We start from the raw sequence: 7,500 nt of genomic DNA on the forward strand, positions 1-7,500 counted from the left end.
GATAAAACATCAAACCCTCAGGGACCTTTTGCGGAACCTTGGGGTTCCGGAAACCCAGGCTGAGAGAGAGACGCTGATCTATAAAGGGCACAGAAATACTCGAAATACTCCCTGTTAAATTGGGAAAAGAGAAAAACAAGAGGACATGGAAAGAAACTCAAAAAAGATATTCATAGAAGAAATCTGAAGAAGAACAGTTTTCCACATAGAGTGGTGGACACTTGGAACAAACTGGACGAAAGAATAGCGCGTGCAAAAAACCATACACGAATTTAAGAGCAAACTAGACACTGCGAGATACAAAGGCGGGATACCACGAGCGTAGCAACCCTTCCCGTAAGATACAACTAGGTAAACACACACACACACACACACACACACACACACACACACACACACGCGCGCGCGCATCTAGTCACCTACCACCAGGACAATTTAATATGAATGGATGAATGAATAAACAATTAAATAGATAAATAAATGAATGGAGAAGTAAATGAATAAATGAGAGCCTCGTCCTTTAGGCGTGTGTTGGACTGCTGGACTTATCAACCGAAGGCGAGGTGAGGTGACGTAGGTTGGGTTTCGGACCTCCTTGAGGCCTGTAACTCCTGGAGCCCGGCTGAGATCACGTGACATCGTCTCACGTGGGAAAAGAGATGTCATGATGTCAAGAAAACAAAAATATTGTGCGACTGCAATTATCATCCGGTCAATGCCCCGTTGTCATCCTCTCCTTGAACAAAGTGTCGGAGTGGGGGGGGGGAGGAGTGAAAAGGAATGACTCTTGGCATGCCGTTCGAATCTTGCTGGATCTCTTCCACCGCCACCATTGTCGTCAACGCCTCCTCCTCCTCCTCCTCCTCCTCCTCCTTCTTGTCCTTGAGTTCGAGTGTTACCTCTTCCACCCACCCGAATGACGAACTTCCCACGTTATATTAATATATCGAGCAACTATTTTTCAACTCACGCATCCTTCCCACCTTCTCTCTCTCTCTCTCTCTCTCTCTCTCTCTCTCTCTCTCTCTCTCTCTCTCTCTCTCTCTCTCTCTCTCTCGTTCTTCTTTCCCTCCCTTAGGTTAGGTTCGAACGTCTCACGTCTTTTGTTTTCACTCCTTTCCCCTCAAGCTATTTTTATTCTATTCTCTCTCTCTCTCTCTCTCTCTCTCTCTCTCTCTCTCTCTCTTTCTCCATCCTTCTTCGATTCTTTTCTCATCTGTCTTTTATATGTCTATCTTCAACAGACCTACTCTTTGTCACCACCTACAGTTGGCAAGCATGGAGGAGGGAGACCAAGAAGATGGAGAGACAAGAAAGAGAAGTTCCTAGGAGTAACATGGCAGAAGCTGACGCCATCGTGCGAGTCATGAAAGAGGTTGGGAGAGGTTTATGTTTAGTAGTGGAATCAAAATGGCTAATGTCTTAAACTTGACGTCCCTTTCCTTCAGAATGGCCGTGTCTAGACAGAAGCTCCCCTGACATACGTCTGTCCTTTCCACCCTACTCTTCTCTATTCCCTTCATAGGGAGGGTTTTCTACCTCCAGACATTGCTTTGCCTCCCTGTGCCCAGTTCTCAATAGTGTCAATTCACCATAGGTCATAATTTCCTTTTCACAGTACAGATCTTGTCTTGTCACTTGCACCCCCACTAGTCCGACGGAGCCTCTGCTAGATCCACTCTAGTTACTTAAGTTCCTAGTCTGTCGTTTTTGGCAGAGGAAGAGAGAGAGAGAGAGAGAGAGAGAGAGAGAGAGAGAGAGAGAGAGAGAGAGAGAGAGAGAGAGAGAGAGAGAGAGAGAGAGAGAGAGGAGAGAGTAGATGCTATGTCATTTGAGAACCACGACGCACCTAGTGTATAGCATCAAGGAATAATAATTCTGTCTTACCTCTCCTTCCTCTTGAGTACATGGTGCCTGGATCGATTCCCAAGGAAAAGGCAAAGGCTTCGGCAGGAGGCTAACCTAACCTGACCTCGGTTCACCCCCCTCCATCCTCCCCCCTCCCCCTTCGTGTTCACTAGTTTTCCATTTCTTCCCCTAACAGATGATTTCCAGCACTTTCATTATTATGCTCAAACAGACAGTGACATATAAACAGTGAGTCAGCCCTTAGAGGCCGACGGGACCATGGGAAACGTTAGTAATTCTCTTGAATACATGGGATGAAAATAGGAATATGTATTCATTAATGGCTCGCAATGAACACCCTTACTCCCCTCCCCCATCCTCCAATTACCCCATTCAAGACCGTACATTCTCTCAGTTCAGGGAAATTTTGTTATTAAAAAAAAAAAAAAAAAAAAAAAAAAAAAAAAAAACAGAGTAACTCAGCTCATACATCAAACCCTCAATTCCCCCACCCAGCGTCATGCTATCTCCACCTCTTCCTTCATTTCTTTCTTTCCACCTCCTCTCTAATTCTGCTGGCTTTCGTGGCGGGCCTTTCTTATAAGGATGTTATGATTACTGTCTGAACCCAATGATTGTGTCCACATTTCTCTTTCTGTCTCACTCTCTCTCAAACACACACACACACACACACACACACACACACACACACACACACACACACACACACACACACACACACACACACACACACACACACACACACACACACACACACACACACGATCACGTGTCCAGCACGTGATCCAAAGACCAAGGTGAATACACACACACACGCGATCACGAGTCCAGCACGTGATCCAAAGACCAAGGTGAATACACACACACACACACACACACACACACACACACACACACACACACACACACACACACACACACACACACACACACACACACACACACACACACACACACACACACACACACACACACACACACACATATATGTATATATACATATATATATATATATATATATATATATATATATATATATATATATATATATATATATGTATATATATACACGCACACGCGAACCCGAGAAAACGGCTGTGTCAGTACGCAACAATGACCTTGACAGACTGTGTCATTTGCATTTGTATATTATCACTACCACAAGATCTTTTACCACTCACCTCCCTACTCCATATTGTATCACCCTCTCTGACTTCTCAGGTCCCCCTCCCCCCAACCCATGTCCTGATTCCCTTTTCTTCAAAGGAAGACAGAGATAAATAAACAAACAAACGATTAAAAAAAGATAATTTCCCTCCCAACCACCTCCTCTACGCTGACGTCACGGACAGATTAAAGTATATGAAAATCCAGTGGAGCATAACTGTTTGCAAAATACTTCATCCCTCTGGCGTATCTTTTCGCTCGGCTCCAGTTCTCGCTACACCTGTTGCGCCTCACCTGCGGGAGGTGAGGGGGGGGGGGTGAGAGTGGGAGGTGACGCGAGCTTTCTGGTGATAGGTCTCTCCCGTCCCAATTCCCATCCCCTTCACCTCTCACTAGTCCCACCTCACCACCCCGATCCTTAATATCTTTGTATTCTTAGTTCAATTTTAGGATACTGTGTACCTTTCCATCCCTATTTTGTTGAGATGTGCAGTTTGGTTTGTAGGGCTGCATCACCGTCGCTCCTATTTCTTCTCATTTTTCCAGCTGGTCTTTGTAAGTTTTGTTTTCATACATGGACACTGGTACTACCTTTGGACCAGTAAGCATCCTAAATGCTGTACGTTAGTTACCATCTACAGTCTATGTGTAAAGAAGGTCATTATACCCAACAATGGATAAAGGTGGCAGTTTTTTTTTTATCTGCTCCAATAGACAAGTTAATGTTTATTTAACACATAGGGATGAGTTCAGCGTCGTTGCAAGTCGCTTCCTTTACCCCCTCTCCCCCTCCCTACCTCTCAAATAGTTATTCGTCACCAATCTACACGTCTGCACTTCAGTCTTCTCCTTATCTCATAACCTACTCAGCACCCTCACACGCTTCAGGAAGAACTTCACCCTTGTCCATGCCGCCTTCACCCACCCAAACGTCCTTTCTGACTCACGCCCACGCTTCTAACGCCCACCCTTAACCTCCTATACTCTCATCTCTCTTTAATAACTCCCCCCCCACGCCAACATGCACTACCCACTTACTTCCTACATTCCCTCCTCCTACAGATTTCCTTTCATAACCTAGCATCTCCTTGGGGAGTCGCCCCCCCCCCCACACAAATCATCATCTTCCATTACGTTTAGCTCATCTTCAGCTGTCTCCCACTTAGCCTCAAGTTAAAAACTCTGGTAACATTTTATTTATGGATTTGACCCTTCAGCTTCGTCCTTCGTTGGACCTTGCGTTCCTCGAGTTCTTTAAACGTTTGTGAAAGTTTCTTGATATCACAACACGTTTTTATGCCCTAAGACACAGAACTGTTTGCCCTCTCTCTCTCTCTCTCTCTCTCTCTCTCTCTCCCTGTCCTTTTACCCTAGTAATTTTATGCTTACTTCTCTTACTGCCACTTGCGTTGATATTTCATTCACTCATCTCTCGGTACCTCTCCAATTCATTTACTTTTTCCTTCCCACAAACTACTATAACCTCCACCATATAAACATAACAAATATCAAGATGATCTTTTGTTTATACCTTATCTCTTATTCCATTTTATTGCCTATACCCACCGATACATTAAGGTTTCTCTTTTTTTCCTTTTCTTTTCATCCCGTTTTCTTTTTCTTCCCACCTTTTCCTCTCACGACACTCCTCATCCTTCCTCTCATTTGGACCTTCCTCTCCCATCCCTGTTCATATCCTTTTTTATTTGGAGGCTCTGAACTTACTGCAACGTAGAATACAGACACCTGTGTTCACTCTGGCAGTACTTCAAGATGTCTCACAAGGTAAGAAACGAGAACGAGAGAAAAGTCTGTAACGTCGCGTCGACAGTCTATTTACGTTCGGGCTGTGTTTTCGTTGGATGTTGCGGTTTGGTTTTTAGTCTTACGTGGGGTTTTGGTCTCCTGGCTTGTCTTCCCTACCTCTTCACTTCCCAAATCAAGACTCTTTTCATTTCTCAACAGTCGTTGACACCACCCTTCTTTTCTGTATTCATCTGGGTTCACGTATGTCTGTTCATGTCAACTCCTTTTCCTTTTCCCAGAAGATCTCCTTGAGAATAGGGGTCTAGCCAGGAGCCTTCCGGGTACAGAGTAGGAATTTTTATCTATTATTCTATCTTATATATATATATATTTTGAACGCCTCGGGATCTTCAACGTCTTCGAGCTTCCATGGCGTCGAGGTCACAGCCATCATCACCTCCTCCTCTTCTTTGCAGTCACAACAGACTACATTCCTTTAATGTTTACTGTTACCATTATCACTATTACTACCACCATCGACTTATTAATGTCGTTCGGAGGACCAACTTGCTCTTTCCGAATATTCTCCAGCTGATCCAAGAGGTTTACTTTCTTGACTTCCTAGTATGTTAACCTTTGGCATTCTTGGTATATCTAACTTAGGCCAAGACAGGCAATTTTGGTCTGATGAGGACCTCAACCCAGACCACAATGGTAAAAGAATTGTAACTATCTATATACCAATGGTAAACAATGGTAAAAGAATAATACAAAATATTTCTTTGTCCTTATGACATATTTCAGAGTTCCTCTTCTGACACGAGGTGTAGAGGCTGAGCTGCAGTGAGGGGTCAAGGAATTCTATCTCGAACTTAATTTCTACTCCCCTCCTACACACACACACACACACACACACACACACACACACACACACACACACACACACACACACACACACACACATTTAAATCTAGTCACGGAACTTTACATATCTAATTTTGGCTAACTCCAAAAACAATATTATCTATCTAGTTATCTATCCATGAATCTACCGATTCATGATTGTCCGAAAGCATATTCTCTATAATCATTCCTCTTCTGAATAAAATCGTCTGGGCAAGATCTAAGTCATATGCACGGCGCTATACTTAAGAAACTAAGCTGCTTACAACCGACCTCCGCAACCTTCAGTCTCCATTTGTTGATTACATCTTAAAGAAGTAACATATTTATCCAACATGTTTATGCCTCTCTCCCACCAAATATTAACCTCCCGTATCCTACATTCCACCTCCCGTGACGACCTCAATCACTTTTCCCATCTCCTCTTTCACCTTCCTGTCCAGCCTCTATTCATGAATGGATTCACGGGCATTCAAGTTACGGGATTTTGTATCAAAACTTTCGTATCTCCCTTCCCTCTACGTCTGCTGCTCAACTTTCGCATCTTCCTTTCTTTTTGTTATCGTTCTTATCCCTCTCGTTGAAGTCGCGGTGTTTCCGGTTAAATTTCCAGTTCTTTCTTCAATTTCCTCTTGTAAGAATGGGTCTCAGCGTTTATTTCATCGCCTCTCTATCTTGAGGAATCCTTGCATCACCATTCCCCGCCCTCTCTTCTCCCGGAAGCATTTATTATTTTGTTTTCCTCACTGTCTCGGTAGTCTGTATCATCTAACCGCCCACGAGACTCTCTTGCCAAACTCATTTTGACCCCTTTTTTTTCTTTCTTATACTTTGACATACAATCTTTCCACTTCGCACACCTCATCCACTCGTATTCCACTTCTTCAAGCACACACTCTTTCTCTCCATTTTCTTTGCTCAAAAGAAGAGACAAATCTAACGTGAAGAAACGGAGCAATTCGTTCTTCCGTGAAATGTAGACTTTTCTTTGCGCTCGCAGAGTAAAATCAGAGGCTTCCGCCTACTTCCTTAGAAGCTGATGTCCTCACGACTTCGAAACTCAGCTTCCGAAGTTCGTCTGTGCTGGTTTTTTTTTTAGAATAGTTCTAAGACACTCCCATAGGATTTATCCATTCTACTCAATATATATATATATGTATATATATATATATATATATATATATATATATATATATATACATATATATATATATATATATATATATATATATATATGTATACGGTTAAAAATAGTTTTTTTTTTTTTTTTAATCAGGAAACACGACTTCATGGTCAGGCCACGAACATGGGTTGGTCTTCTATTTCTACAAATTCAGCACACCACACCCACTTCCAATAATCACTTGATTGGACCCCAGCTGGAGCTGATTGGTCATGGCCAGTACAGCTGGGCTCACGTTCGCGTTATCCAGCTGAGCGGCTTGTCTTGCTTCCTTTGACTCGCTACACCGAGAGATCTTGCTAGCTGAGTTGCCAGCTCGCACAATGGAAGACATCTAAGTGAAAATTTTACCGAGCGAAACCTTCTTTCCCCGTTCCATATCATGATTCAAAATCCCCTTACTCTTGATGAACATTCACGAAAGAGGATTGTATTTTGGGTTTCTAAACTATTTACTACAAAGGCAGCATTTCCCAGTACCTCGACACTTGTTTTCATTTAAAGACAAACCGACTTATGCTGAGGGTGGCAAATGGTTTGGAAAATGTAAAAAATTTCGCTCCAAAGCATAAAATCACTAATTCTTTGTACAGTTATTATTTGAAAAAAGTACCGTACTGGCATTTCCATTG

At 42.9% G+C, this 7,500-nt stretch overlaps 1 protein-coding gene across 3 annotated transcripts in view; it reads right to left on the reverse strand.

The window, feature by feature from the left end:
* LOC143018055 (uncharacterized) overlaps positions 1-7,500 on the reverse strand; it is a 605,580-nt gene that overhangs the window by 17,936 nt on the left and 580,144 nt on the right. The gene's annotated exons all lie outside the window — the stretch shown is intronic.

The sequence above is a fragment of the Oratosquilla oratoria genome, chromosome 34, assembly GCF_046742065.1.
Source record: "Oratosquilla oratoria isolate Oo_2021 chromosome 34, ASM4674206v1, whole genome shotgun sequence".
Taxonomy (NCBI): domain Eukaryota; kingdom Metazoa; phylum Arthropoda; class Malacostraca; order Stomatopoda; family Squillidae; genus Oratosquilla; species Oratosquilla oratoria.